Source organism: Podarcis raffonei, chromosome 12 (assembly GCF_027172205.1).
Source record: "Podarcis raffonei isolate rPodRaf1 chromosome 12, rPodRaf1.pri, whole genome shotgun sequence".
Lineage (NCBI taxonomy): Eukaryota > Metazoa > Chordata > Lepidosauria > Squamata > Lacertidae > Podarcis > Podarcis raffonei.
In genome coordinates, this window is record NC_070613.1 from 41,131,839 (window position 1) to 41,145,860 (window position 14,022).

Consider the following 14,022-nt stretch of genomic DNA (forward strand, 5'->3'; position numbering starts at 1 on the left):
TTGTTGTTTATTTACAAATTCAAGATCCAAGTACAGTCGTACCTCGGCTCCCGAATGCCTTGGGAGCCAAACTTTTCTGCTTCCGCACAATCGAAAACCAGAAGTGAGTGCTCCGGTTTTCGAACTTCCTTTTGGAACTAGAACGTCCGGCGTGGCTTGTGCGGCTTCCGATTGGCTGCCGGAGCTTCCTGCAGCCAATCAGAAGCCGCGCTTTGGAAGTTGAACGGACTTCCGGAACGGATTCTGTTCAACTGCTGAGGTACGACTGTACAACTTTATAACATTCTTCTATGTTGCAGTCTCCAAGGCAGCTGTTGTCAACCTACTGCTAGATGATTTGGACAACAACTCCCATAAGCTGCAGACAGCATATGCTGATGGGAGTTGTAGTCCAAAACAATTGGAGGGGCACCGGGTTGGTGAAAACTACTCTAGGGCCTAGCACTTGTGTTATGCTGGCAGCACTAAGAGTCACTGGACTGCTACTCCTCACACTGGTGTGGTGTTAAGATGAGCCACACAACAGCATTTTCTCATACTAGCATCAAACTTCAGATAACTGGGTAATGCCTGTGTAAAAAAGGATCTGGCCTTAGTGAGCAAGGAAGCCATTTGCTGCCTCTAAAGTTAGATCTTGTTACATCTAAAGAAGCCCTGCTTTACTGTGTTGCTGGTTATACACTTGTTAAATACTGAGAAATATTTCGCATCAGACTTTTGAGTACTGTAGATGGGATGTAGCTAAGAGAAAACGTACTGTATGAAACTAAATGAATTTTTTTACTCTGGTTTTTCATGTTTAAAAAGATTAAATATGGGCATTATGTTGGCAAAGCAGACTTTGCTTGTTGTGTGTGATCTTTTTCTCCATCAGAGCTTAACACTGGAGTGGAAATGACAAAACGTGTGAAACTTTTGTTGCCTGGGACCAATGTCCCATGAACGTTTATTTACAACATCCTAATATGTGCATGTTTGCGTGGCCTTCAGCCCCCCCCCCTGCCTGGTCAACCTAAGGAGATAGTCGCAAATATGGAGTTGTCCTCTCAGTTAATTGAATGAGGAAGTCTGTTAAGCACGAAGGTTGTGTTATGTGTCCTGCAAGTACCATGCTTGCAAGACATGGATGGCATTTATTTACACTGCAGCATGCATTTATGCAGCACGGGTGGCGCTGTGGGTTAAACCACAGAGCCTAGTGTAAAAATTATTATGGACAATATGGTTTGATATAAAAATAGGAGTAAGGATGAATATGCAGTTGCCAATGTTTATAATTAAAGTCCAAGTGGGGGGGGGGAGTCCCAAGATTTGGAGAATCTCTATATATAGATATGTATTATTAGTTTAAGGGACGCGGGTGGCGCTGTGGGTTAAACCACAGAGCCTAGGACTTGCCGATCAAAAGGTCAGCGGTTCGAATCCCCGCAACGGGGTGAGCGCCCGTTGCTCGGTCCCTGTTCCTGCCAACCTAGCAGTTCAAAAGCACAAAGTGCAAGTAGATAAATAGGTACCGCTCCAGCGGGAAGATAAACGGCACTTCCGTGCGCTGCTCTGGTTCGCCAGAAGCAGCTTAGTCATGCTGGCCACATGACCCAGAACCTGTACGCCGGCTCCCTCGGCCAATAAAGCGAGATGAGCGGCGCAACCCCAGAGTCGTCTGCGACTGGACCTAATGGTCAGGGGTCCCTTTACCTTTACCTTTATGCATTTATGCATATTTAAGTCAAAACGCTTTGGGCTGATTCCAAAATAAGTCTCGTTGACTTGTGTGTTAATGATGGGAGAATCTCACTTTGTGATTGCAATGTGTGACACCACACCAGATTGGAATTCCTGCAAGACATGTCAGTGTATACCAGTGCCGGATTTATGTATAAGTTAAGCAAGCTATAGCTTAGGGCCCCACTCTCTTGGGGGCCCCAAAAAAAGTTAAAGGGAAAGAACCCAGGTGTACATTTCCAAAATGTAAGAGAAAAAAGAAATAAAACAAAAGCTACATACAGCAACAGTGTTTTGTGTTGTGTGAGGCAATGGGCCCCACCTGCTACATAAAGAGCCCCATTACCTTCAGTAGCTTGGGACCTCATCAAACCTAAATCCTGCCCTGGTGCATACCATAGTCTAAAGTGCACATTGCATATGTTACAGGCCGTCATAAAGTACTAACGAACTGTGTTATTCCAGTGAACATGTACATGGAAGCATGCCATACAAACCACACTTCAGTATTCTGCATACATTCATGCATCTGAGTCATGTAGAATTTATATGAAATTTACCATGGTTCTGAACTTTTTCTGTGTTACTAAGGGGGGGGTGGGCAGGCGGTCAGCACTGAACTCAGCAATAAGAAAACGATGACATGTGATGATTATTATGTACTGAAGTTCTCACCCTGGGCCAGCAGGGGGATACTGTAGATAGTTATGCAAATGAAAGATCAAAAAGTGACGTTCAGTGATTGGATAGTTTTAGAACGTTGCTACAGTTACAATTGTTCTGTAGCTCTATATAAGCAGGCTGACTGAGCTCCTCAGTTTAGTTCTGTTCCAGCTTACAAAATAAAGAGCTGCTTTGGAGAAATCGCTGTGTCGTCTGCTATGTCAACCCACAACTTAACAATGATCATCCTAAATCTAAATCTAAATCCATATGATGATGTACTGATCATCCTAAATCTACATGTGCTCTACAAGCAATTTGTTAATAAAATTTGGTATGCCACTTAATAATAATAATAATATATCTCTGCTATTTACAAAGAAATGGATAGGTAGCTTAGGGAGTTTCCCTGTTTTAATTCAGACAGTGCTGATTTATTTAAAACAATAGTATCTCTCCGAATCTTGAGTTGGCTACAAACAAAATAATACAACACTATAAATGTCAGCAAAGCACAATGTTAAACAAGATACTTCTAGCAGTCACTAAAACACATATGCTGTGTAGCAGCAGATCTTTCAGAATGTCTGCATTTTGTTTAGCAGTTTGTAGTCCAGGCAGAACATGAAACTTTTCTCTTGAACAGCAGAGGTCTCTAGAACCCAGAAGTCTCATCCCTGCATTTTGCTTTGATCATGCCATCATTTCCTTCCTAGTCACTTCACATACCTCCTTTGCTTTTCTTGTGTAGTCGTCACACTTTCGCACTCATGTCTTCAGTGTGTACCCAGCCACAATACACTCAAGAAGCAGTATCAGATTACTAGATATGTGTGTAATTACTAAGGACCCATCTGCACCACACTGTACATTGAAAGCAGTTTGTCAGTTTTAAAATCCTACATAACATCCTGGGAACTGTAGTTTTAAGGGTACTGAGAGTTATTATGCCCCTCACAGGGACGTGGGTGGCGCTGTGGGTTAAACCACAGAGCCTAGGACTTGCTGATCAGAAGGTCGGCGGTTCAAATCCCTACGACGGGGTGAGCTCCCATTGCTCGGTCCCAGCTCCTGCCAACCTAGCAGTTCAAAAGCACGTCAAAGTGCAAGTAGATAAATAGGTACCACTCCGGCGGGAAGGTAAACGGCGTTTCTGTGCGCTGCTCTGGTTCACCAGAAACGGCTTAGTCATGCTGGCCACATGACCCGGAAGCTGTACGCCGGCTCCCTCGGCCAATAAAGCGAGATGAGCGCTGCAACCCCAGAGTCGACCACGACTGGACCTAATTCCCAGTGTGGTTTAACAACTGATCCCACTTAACCAGGTGACGGGGAACTGAAGCTTTGTGAGTTGGTCTCCTAACAGCTCTCAGCACCCTTAAGAAACTAACTTTCCCAGGATTGCTATTTTTTTGCGGGGTGGGGAGAAGCCATGACTTCAAGATGTTGAAAAACATTGTGCAGGTGGCGCCCAAGAGTGGTTGTAAATATGGCCAATGGTTGGGGATAATGGGATTTGTAGCCCAGCAATGTGCAGAGGCCACAGTTCCCCGACCAAACTACCTAATGCGTAGTTTGGTTCTTCCCTTTACACAGGATATGGGCAGAGGGCCTTCTCAGTAGTGGCACCCGCCCTGTGGAACACCCTCCCATCAGATGTCAAGGAAACAGCTATCTGATTATTAGAAGACATCTTAGTGGCAACCCTGTTTAGGGAAGTTTTTAACGTTTGATGTTTTATCGTGTTTTTAATATTCTGTTGGGAGCTGCCTATAGCAGCTGGGGAAACCCAGCCAGATGGGCAGGGTATAAATAAATTATTTTATTTTATTATTTTAACAAAATGTTACACAGCACTGAAGCAGAATATGATTACCCAGAAGTGTTGCAGATATTCAACGTACCTGGGGGTTCACTTTAATGGACAGACCCTGGTATTTGATTAAGAATATGATGTCCCCATTTTCAATTTTTTAAAAGCGTGTTTATGTCTTTTGGATTTTACAAGCCATGTCGCTGGGCTGAATGAGAGAACAGCTCCTCATTCCAAGCAACTGCAACAAGCAGCAAGGGAGGTGGTTCATGGCCAATAAGCTGAGCTATCCATGCGGATGGGGAAGAGAGAGAACCCCATAAAGTTAAACAGGATGGGAAATGAAATGGAAACACTCGTAGGCAAGAGACGATAAACCCATCAGGCCTCCAAATGTTGGACCACAACTCCCCATCCCTGCAAGATATCAAGCGCCTGCCCTCCAAGTTATGGGGAAATGCAGTGCCTCTGACAAAATAAAATAAAATAAATCCACGTTTGCTAGGTGAGCAGAGGGTTAAGACACAAGTTCCCTTTAAATTCCTAGAGGGCACTTTGTGAGGTCATATCCTCTGCTTGCCCAGGTGGGAAAGGTAACAATAGGAAGATAATCCTTAGCATTTCCTCTCACCTGGGGAGCAGTCTGTTTGTCTTTCTACAGCCTTAGGGAAGGGATAAGAGGGTCAAAAGCACCACCTTTGACCCTAAACCATGTATTTTGTCATCTAGAAGTATATTTTGCCTGACTTATTTCATGGCTGTTTTCTGCTTGAATTGCATCTGCAGTTTTATGTAAGTAAACGATTCTATTTTTTAAAGTATTCTTCCATTACAGACTTCTGTGCTGTTGCTTTGTTTAGAGGGATAAATAAAATAAAGGAGAAGAGCCAGCCTTCCTAAAGCATCCTGAATAATAATAATAATATATTTATACCCCGACCATCTGGCTGAGTTTCCCCAGGTTTCTGGGCAGCTCCCAACAGAATATTAAATGCACTATAAAACACAACAGAAAGCTTTGTCCCAAGTTTCTGTGTTCATGCTGTAAAGGGTGGTATATATTTAATTCTGCTAAACTTAACGCTCATCTTACTCAAGCGAGCAAGAGGAAGGTTAATTAATACATAATGCATCCTGTCTTACTGTCCAAATCCATCCCAAGACAGGTAAGATCAGAACTGGCACAAAATCATCATTGCTATTTCAATTTATATCTCCCTTTCCTTCAGGGAACTCTAGCTGGCACACATGGTTTTCCCCTTGTCCATTTTGTCCTCACATCAGCCCTAGAATAGTAGAGTTGGAAGAGACCCCAATGGTCACCCAGTCCAACCCCCTGCAATGCAGAAATCTCAGCACAAAGGCTCCCATCCAATTTGAAACCAAACTGGACCCTGCTTAGCTTCGCAAATGTGCCAGCAGTTTTATCGCTGCACGAGTTAGGCAGAAAGAGTGTGCTTGGCCCAAGGTCACCCAGAGAGCTTCATGGCAGAGTGAGGATTGGATCTCTGGTCTGCTAGGCTCAAGTCCAACGTACTAACCACAACACCACACTGGCTTTCAGCTCCAGGCCCCAAAGCTAACCAGAAGGTGCTTCTATTTCCCCCCTATCATTTATCTCCTTTTCAGCCCGTGAATGTTTGTATTTTCCTCCTCCTCCTCCTTTTTAGCGTACAGAAGTTCCTGTACAAATTAGATTTTGGGAGTTGTCACTTCTAGGCAGGGGTAAGATGCTGTAGCTGCTAAATTCAGTTCTCTTTCAGAACTATTAACTGTCCAGAAGCAACATCCTTTTTGCATTTAGTCTCTTGAAGGTTTTTGTTTGTTTAAATTCTCTCTGCATCTCTATTGACTCTTAAAAACCTTTAAATTTTTTCTTAACGCTGTGGCCAGTCTTAGGCCAGGACTTGACTCCCTTCTGGTTTCCGGGTAACTTGACAATCAATACTCAGGAACAAAAATTGCACAGTGGTTTATCCTCAGGAACCAAGGCTGCTGTTTCTGGCTGGCTCAGAAGGGGGAGATGTAGCACAAGGAATGTCGCTGTCGGAACAAATTTTCCGCTGCCAAGTGAATTCTCCAAGGATTTGGTTCAAACTCTGCTTTTTTTTTTTTTTTTTTTTTGGTCCACATGACCAGTTCTGGGTAGGCGCTCACATGGACAAACATAACGGATTAACCTAGCAATCAGAAAACCAGCAAGTCCTGTGGCTGCAATAGTTTAGCAGCCATAATCACAGAAGTGGCTTATTTGTAACTTTGGGGTGGGGTGGAGTGCAGAGTATAATTTGGTGGTATAATCTACACCGTACAGACATCCTCCGATGTCAGCTGAGCTCTCCACAGGAACACCCACGGGCTTGGTTCACGTGATCCTTCTCTTCCAAAGATCACACAGATGTGGGGGCTATGTGTGTGTGATCTGGTGCTCACATGGAATACCTGGTTCACAAATGGAGTCTATGGGGCTGGCTGGCAAAGGAGAGATGCTTACGGGAACATAATAAGCTGGTTTGTATTGTTCGTTTGTTTATTAGACTGGTTGGCTGTGTGTTACACTGAGGTTCTCAAGTGACACATTTAAAAGTGTCAACATAGATATGTTGCAGTCAAACCTTGGTTCCCGAACGGCCCCGTTTTGGAACGTTTCGTCTTCCGGACACCGAAAAACCCCAGAAGTAAATGCTCCGGTTTTTGAACATTTTTTGGAAGCCGAACGGCTCCATTTTGGAACGTTTCGTCTTCCGGACACCGAAAAAACCCAGAAGTAAATGCTCCGGTTTTTGAACATTTTTTTGAAGCCGAACGTCCAACGTGGCTTCGATTTGAGTGCAGGAAGCTCTTGCGGCCAATTGGAAGCCATGCCTTGGTTGTTAAACATTTCGGAAGCCGGACAGATTACGTTTGACAACCAAGGTTTGACTGTACAGTGGTACCTCAGGTTAAGAACTTAATTTGTTCTGGAGGTCCGTTCTTAACCTAAAACTGTTCTTAACCTGAGGTACCACTTTAGCTAATGGGGCCTCCTGCTGCTGCCGCTGCTGCCGCCGCCACGCAATTTCTGTTCTCATCCTGAAGCAAAGTTCTTAACCCGAGGTACTATTTCTGGGTTAGCAGAGTCTGTAACCTGAAGCGTCTGTAACCCGAGGTACCACTGTATAATAATGACACAGTCATACAAAACACTTGGAATTCCATTTAAAAAATATACAAAATGCATCACCGCCACAAGGAGCTTAGGTAGTGCACGAACAGCAAAGATACTAGCACCAAGTCACTCCATTGGGTCATAGAATCATAGAATTGTACAGCTGAAAGGGAACCCCAAGGGTCATCTAGTCCAACCCCCTGCAATGCAGGAATCTCAACTAAAGCATCCATGATAGGTAGCCATCCAACCTCTGCATAAAAACATCAAAGGAAAGAGTCCGCCACCTCTCGTGGGAGTCTGTTCCACTGCCGAAGAGTTCTTAACTGTGAGAAAGGTTTTTCCGAAAGTTTAGTTGGAATCTCCTTTCTTCAAACTTGAAGCCACTGGTTCGAGTCCTACCCTCCAGAGCAGGAGAAAACCCAAGTGTTCCCTCGTCCATGTAACAGCCCTTGAGGTTTTTGAAGATGATTATCATATGTCTTCTCAGTCTCCTCTTTTCCAGGCTAAACAAACCCTTCAACCATTCCTCATAAGGCTTGCTTTCCAGAGCAATTGAATGAACCTAGGAGCTTCTGCATACAAGACAGATGCTCTATCCCTGAGCTATGGCCCTTTCACTTTTCCTTCCACTTTCAACATATAATTGTGTTGCCACCCCCAACCAAATATATAAATGAGTGTTATGTCACAGTATGTCAGGCTTCAGAGAATCGGCTTCCTCCCCCTTTGGCAGTAGATAAGCAGAATCAGTTAGAAACTTTAATGATCATAGTGAGAGAACAAAGAATCCAATTCCTTGGAATGGCGGTGCTCCCAATTAAGGTTTCCACCCTCTTCCTCCCTAGTCACCCCCGTCACCATCATGTCTTGTACCTTGAGCTTGTAACCACTGTGCTGTCTGTGCTGCCACCTTATCAGCTCTTTGGGCTGAGTGGATTAATGCTTTCCAAACAGTGAATCTGTTAACTCTCTCTCTCCCAGTTCTTCTCCTCCTAGCTGTTCCCAATCTAGCATTTCCCAGTTTCTGCCTTCTGAACTATGTCCTTCTGCAAACCACTGTTCCAAATCTACACTGTTCTCCTGCTCCTGGGAAGATTCAGGATCCTGATCAGGAGCAGGGGGAGGGGGAGGCTCCCACCATTCTTCCTCAGTGCAGCTCTCCTCAGCTCACTCCCTGACACAGTAACATATGACCAAGACAGACTATTTTCCCACCTAGCACAATATTGACAACTTTGACTGCCTCAGTGTAGGTCTTTCACAAGATCTGCTACCTGATCCTTTTTATGAAAGTCGGAGATGTTTAATCAATAACCACATGCAAATGTTATGCAAATTATTTCAGAATTTGCATCTACACATGTAGATCATCATAAGCAGATTTTAATGCAAACTTATTTTGCCCTCTTTTCCGGTGATCCTCCCTTTTGGGAGGCTCGTTTGCATACATGCAGATTGGCATTGTGTGAATGGGCACTCAGTCAAATGGTAAGAAACATAAAAGCAATTAGGGCTTTGAGATGGAGCTCCTATGCGAAAGGATGACCCTCAGCTTCGGAGCAGAGGATGACGAACCAATGAATTTACAGAAATGTCAGGAAGAAGGAGAATGACATAACCAAAACTTATGCGGGGGGCGGGGATGGGACTCCTGAACATTACAGTGATAAAATAAGAAAATCATAGCCACAGAGATGAATAATGATCAAAGACTGAAGTGAAATCAAACCGCAGAGCAGAGAGAAGAGAAAACAGCAGGGGTGACACAGAGGACAGAGGGGGGAGCTATATCTTTCCAGATGAACACCCTGAATCAAAGTGAAATGTACAACTAATTCAATCCACCCAAGATGTTTTGGGGGCAGCTCAGATGCGACGTCTCTTGCAAAGTTACTCCAGCTGCTCCACACACCGCCTTGCAATTCTTGCCAGAGAGTGAAGAATGGGCTGGCTGGAAACAAAGGGGAAATAACCCCCAAAGAGCCCTCCCACGTCCATATATCTCTCTCTCTCTCTATCTATCTCTCTATCTCTATCATCTCTATCTTTCTCTCTATATATATGTAAAGGGACCCCTGACTATTAGGTCCAGTCGTGACAGACTCAGCGACGCGGACTTATAAAAAATATTGGGGGGGCCCGGGAAAGCTCATGAATAATAAATAAGCTCATGAATATGCAAATAAAGTGGCGCCGCCTCCTCGTGAGCGAATAGGGGAGAGCGTGCTGCGCCTATTAATCAGCTCCAAAGGAAATTGGGTGGAGCTTTTGCTCGGGAGGGAGGGCAGGAGGCATGCAGCCCGCCCCCCCTGTGCATTTTGGGCTGGGGGAGGGGCGGCGATGGCGCTCTGCTGGAGGGGCGCCGGAGATTATTGGGGGGGCGGAGCCCCCCCAAACGAATTTTTGAGGGGGCTCGGGCCCCCTCAAGCCCCATGGAGTCGGCGCCTATGGACAGACTCTGGGGTTGCGACGCTCATCTCGCTTTATTGGCTGAGGGAGCCGGTGTACAGCTTCTGGGTCATGTGGCCAGCCTGACTAAGCCACTTCTGGTGAACAAGAGCAGTGCACGGAAATGTCGTTTACCTTCCCGCCAGAGCAGTACCTATTTATCTACTTGCACTTTGACGTGCTTTCGAACTGCTAGGTTGGCAGGAGCTGGGACCGAGCAACAGGAGCTCACCCCGTCGCGGGGATTTGCAGAGATTTGAACCGCCGACCTTCTGATTGGCAAGTCCTAGCCTCTGTGGTTTAACCCACAGCACCACCCGTGTCATATATATATATATATATATATATATATATATATATATATATATATAGCAATAATTAAATAAAACCAAATTACTCAACCAAATGATATTTTAAGGAAGCCATTCTTATTGGGAAGTAAGCCCCATCAAGCACAGCAGGATAGGGCTGGGGCACCTGGGGTTCCCCAGATGTTGTACTCCAACTCCCATCATTCCTAAGCATAGTCTATGCTGCTAGTGTATGCTTGTGAAATGTGGACCACTTATAAATGCCATCTCCAACTCCTCGAAAGATTCCATCAACTGTGTCTCCAAAAAAATTTACACATCACCTGGGAAGACAGGCAAACTAATGCCAGTGTACTGGAAGAAGGAAAGATCACCAGTGTCAAAGCAATGATTCTTCAACATCAACTTCGTTGGACTGGTCATGTTGTGCGGATGCCTGATGATTGTCTTCCAAAGCAGCTACTCTATTCCGAACATAAAAATGGAAAGTGTAAGGCTTTCAACAAAAAAGAATTAAAAACTCTCTCAAGGCAACTTTTTAAAAATATAGTATATACACCAACAACTGGGAAACACTGGCTTGAGAGCGCTCCAATTGGAGAACAGCCTTTACCAAAGGTGTCATGGGCTTTGAAGATGCTCAAACTCAGGATGAAAGGGAGAAACAAACTAAAAGGAAGGCACGCTTGGCAAACCCTCACCGTGATCAATTCCTGTCTGGAAACCTATGGTATGTCCCCACTGTGGAAGGACATGTGGATCCAGAATTGGCCTCCACAGTCACTTATGGACTCACTTTTAAAACTGTGTTTATGGAAGACAATCTTACTTTGCTACGAGTGATCGCCAAAGAAGGAAGATTCTGCTAGCAATGGCAACATCTGGAAGGCTGTAGCTCTGCCATCCCTGCAGCAGGACCTACTTCTGACTAAATATGGAAGAGATGGTACTGTTAGTAATCATTACTTTTCTGGCTCTGCCTGCATGAACCAGATCCCTCCCCATCAACACCATCATTCATTACCCAATGACTACAAGAAAACAAATGAGGCTGAATTAATCTGTTTCCAGATGAAAGCATCCTGGGAGCTGTAGTTTGCAGTAATAATAATAATAATAATAATAATAATAATAATAATAATAATAATAAATGTATTATTTATACCCTGCCCATTTGGCTGGGTTTCCTTAGCCGCTCTGGGTGGCTCTCAATAAAACACCAAACATTAAAACCTTCCCAATACAGGGCTGCCTTCGGATGTCTTCTAAAAGTCAGATAGTGGTTTATTTCCTTGACATCTGATGGGAAGGTGTTCCACAGGGCAGGCAACACTACCAGGAAGGCCCTCTGCCTGGTTCCCTATAACCTCACTTCTCGCAGTGAGGGAACCACCAGAAGGCCCTCGGAGCTGGACCTCATTGTCTGGGCTGAACAATGGGGGTTTGTGTCCACTGCTGCCCAACAATGATGTGGGTGGGTGCACACCAAGATCGCAATCCCCACCTCCTGCTTCGTTCACCTGGAATGTGTGCAGGAAGGAAAAAAGCATGGATAATTGAATCAAGGGAGGATCTCCAAACAGGTTTCAAGTAACCACAGCCACCTTTGTGGACAGTATTATCTAGAATCAATCCAGATGGAAAGCAGCATGTTGCAAACAATTCTGGATTGAGGAAAAGCTACATTCTTGTGCTGCAAACAGCTTAGTATGGACACAATCAGAGAACCATTGTTTATTTTATTTTTAAAAATACTTTTATTCGATTTTACATTTGCATTCATATGTAAATCATAATCATATACAAATAGGATTCTCTGAAACCCTAGATTTCCCTCCACCCCTCCATGGGTTCCATAGTTACTCTTTTTCCAACTGCATCGTATAATGTTCTCCATATTTCCTTCAAACTGAATTGTTATCATAGTTTTTGTTACATTGCAGGTGTTAAAATCCTGTCAATGTTTTTAATTGTTTACAGTATTTTTCTAAATAGCTTATAAATTTTCCCCATTATTTGTTAAATTTATTGTCTTCTTGGTTTCTGATCTTCCCAGTCATTTTTGCCATTTCGGCATAGTCCATCATCTTTGTTAACCATTCCTCTGGGCCAGAAGTATCCTTGCAGTTGTTGTTGCATGCATAGTCTTTTCTGCTCCTTTGGTATTTCTGGATCTAAAATTCCTAATTAAAAAGCTTCTGTTTTTCCACAAAAGTTATTTTAAACCTCCCCCCCCAACTCATTATAAATCATTTTCCAATGTACTTTCATTATCTTGCATGTCCACCACATATGGCAGAATGTGCCCTGTTCAGAGAATCATTGTTTAAGTTCGCTGCGCAAATATTTGTCATATCTTGACACAGAAGGGCAGTTTTTTTTAATCGTGACAGCTAGTGCTACCATTTGATGCGCTAGCTCGACGGCTTGTGCACATAGTGGCTTGCACATGTTGTTGTTGTTTAGTCGTTTAGTTGTGTCTGACTCTTTGTGACTCCCTGGACCAAAGCATACCAGGCACTCCTGTCTTCCACTGCCTCCCGCAGTTTGGTCAAACTCATGTTAGTAGCTTTGAGAACACTGTCCAACCATCTCGCCCTCTGTTGTCCCCTTCTCCTTGTGCCCTCAATCCTTCCCGACATCAGGGTCTTTTCTAGGGAGTCCTCTCTTCTCATGAGGTGGCTAAAGTATTGGAGCCTCAGCTTCAGGTATCAGGTAGTGATAAAGCAAGATATCAAATCCAAACCTTTCTTCTTCATCTTCTTCCTTCCGGTGAGCACTCGGGGCTGATTTCCTTAAGAATGGATAGGTTTGATCTTCTTGCAGTCCATGGGACTCTCAAGAGTCTCCTCCCTCTATTTTGCAGTGTGCTTGGAGGTCACTATGCCACCCAACACATGAGTGCTCGGAAGGGTTGGGACTAGCTGGTAGAATCATGCCACACAGACCCCTGACATAGCTAGGAATATCTGTACAGAGCCGAAGCAGTTACTTCTCAATGTGCACATTCAGGACATGTGGGTAAGCAGTCATCTGCAGCATCTGGTGAGGATTTTAACAGATTGCCATCGCTGAAAGATAGCGGATGGCTCAGGGGAGGGTAGAATGCAGACAACTTCCCACAACACCGGACTCGCAGCTCTGTAAGTTGCCACTTGGTAAATGGCGTCTATGTGACATGAACTTGTTTGAGAACAACCATTTCTCACAGCGAGATTCAGAGCCATTAAATCTGCAATCCTAGACACATTTAGAGTCGCATTGCACTCTGTAGGGCTTACTTTTGAGTTGACACATCAAAGAATGCGCTGCAAGACTGGTGTTCTAAACAAATTTGCTCTACACCCCACTGAAGATGATGGGACTTACGGTACATTGGAGTCAATGTGCAACAGCTTGCACTGTGAGTCTTATGACATTCCTCTCCCCTGTTACACGCAGCTTTTGTCAATTTAGTTTTCCTCTTGACACAAAAAAATTATTGTTCACATGATGACAATATAGTCCAATAGTTATTACCTCTGAGGAAAAAATCACCGCTGTTGTTATTTTTTAATAACGGTTATTACCTGACAAAATAATAGCAATGCCATTTCCCCAACGGCGGTGTAATTGTGGCAAATGGTTTTGAAGGAAGCTCACGATGAATGACTGAGAGCCCATCAAAGAGAGTGGAACAAAAGACTCTTTAAAGTACAAAGTAGGTGGGTTTGAAGATTGCCAAAGGTAAATATAGTATTAATAAGCATTAGGGAAGGCATAAGAATGCAGAAATACCCCAATGCCAATCTGCAAATCAATAACTCGCCCACACTGTGGTTCCTATGCCCAATTCTAGTTGCCCCAAGTGACAAGGTTTGGAAAAGGCACAGTCATTTCCAATACAAAATGGACCCAATCCGGAAACCCAGCAT

The 14,022-nt window shown here is 44.1% G+C and overlaps 1 long non-coding RNA gene across 1 annotated transcript in view; it reads left to right on the forward strand.

Annotated features, from left to right (window-relative positions):
• The first annotated feature begins 4,805 nt into the window (after nucleotides 1-4,805).
• LOC128424130 (uncharacterized) overlaps nucleotides 4,806-14,022 on the forward strand; it is a 32,588-nt gene continuing 23,371 nt past the window's right edge. The window contains exon 1 of the long non-coding RNA XR_008332928.1: nucleotides 4,806-4,990. This is a non-coding gene — a long non-coding RNA (uncharacterized LOC128424130). The remainder of the gene's footprint in view (nucleotides 4,991-14,022) is intronic.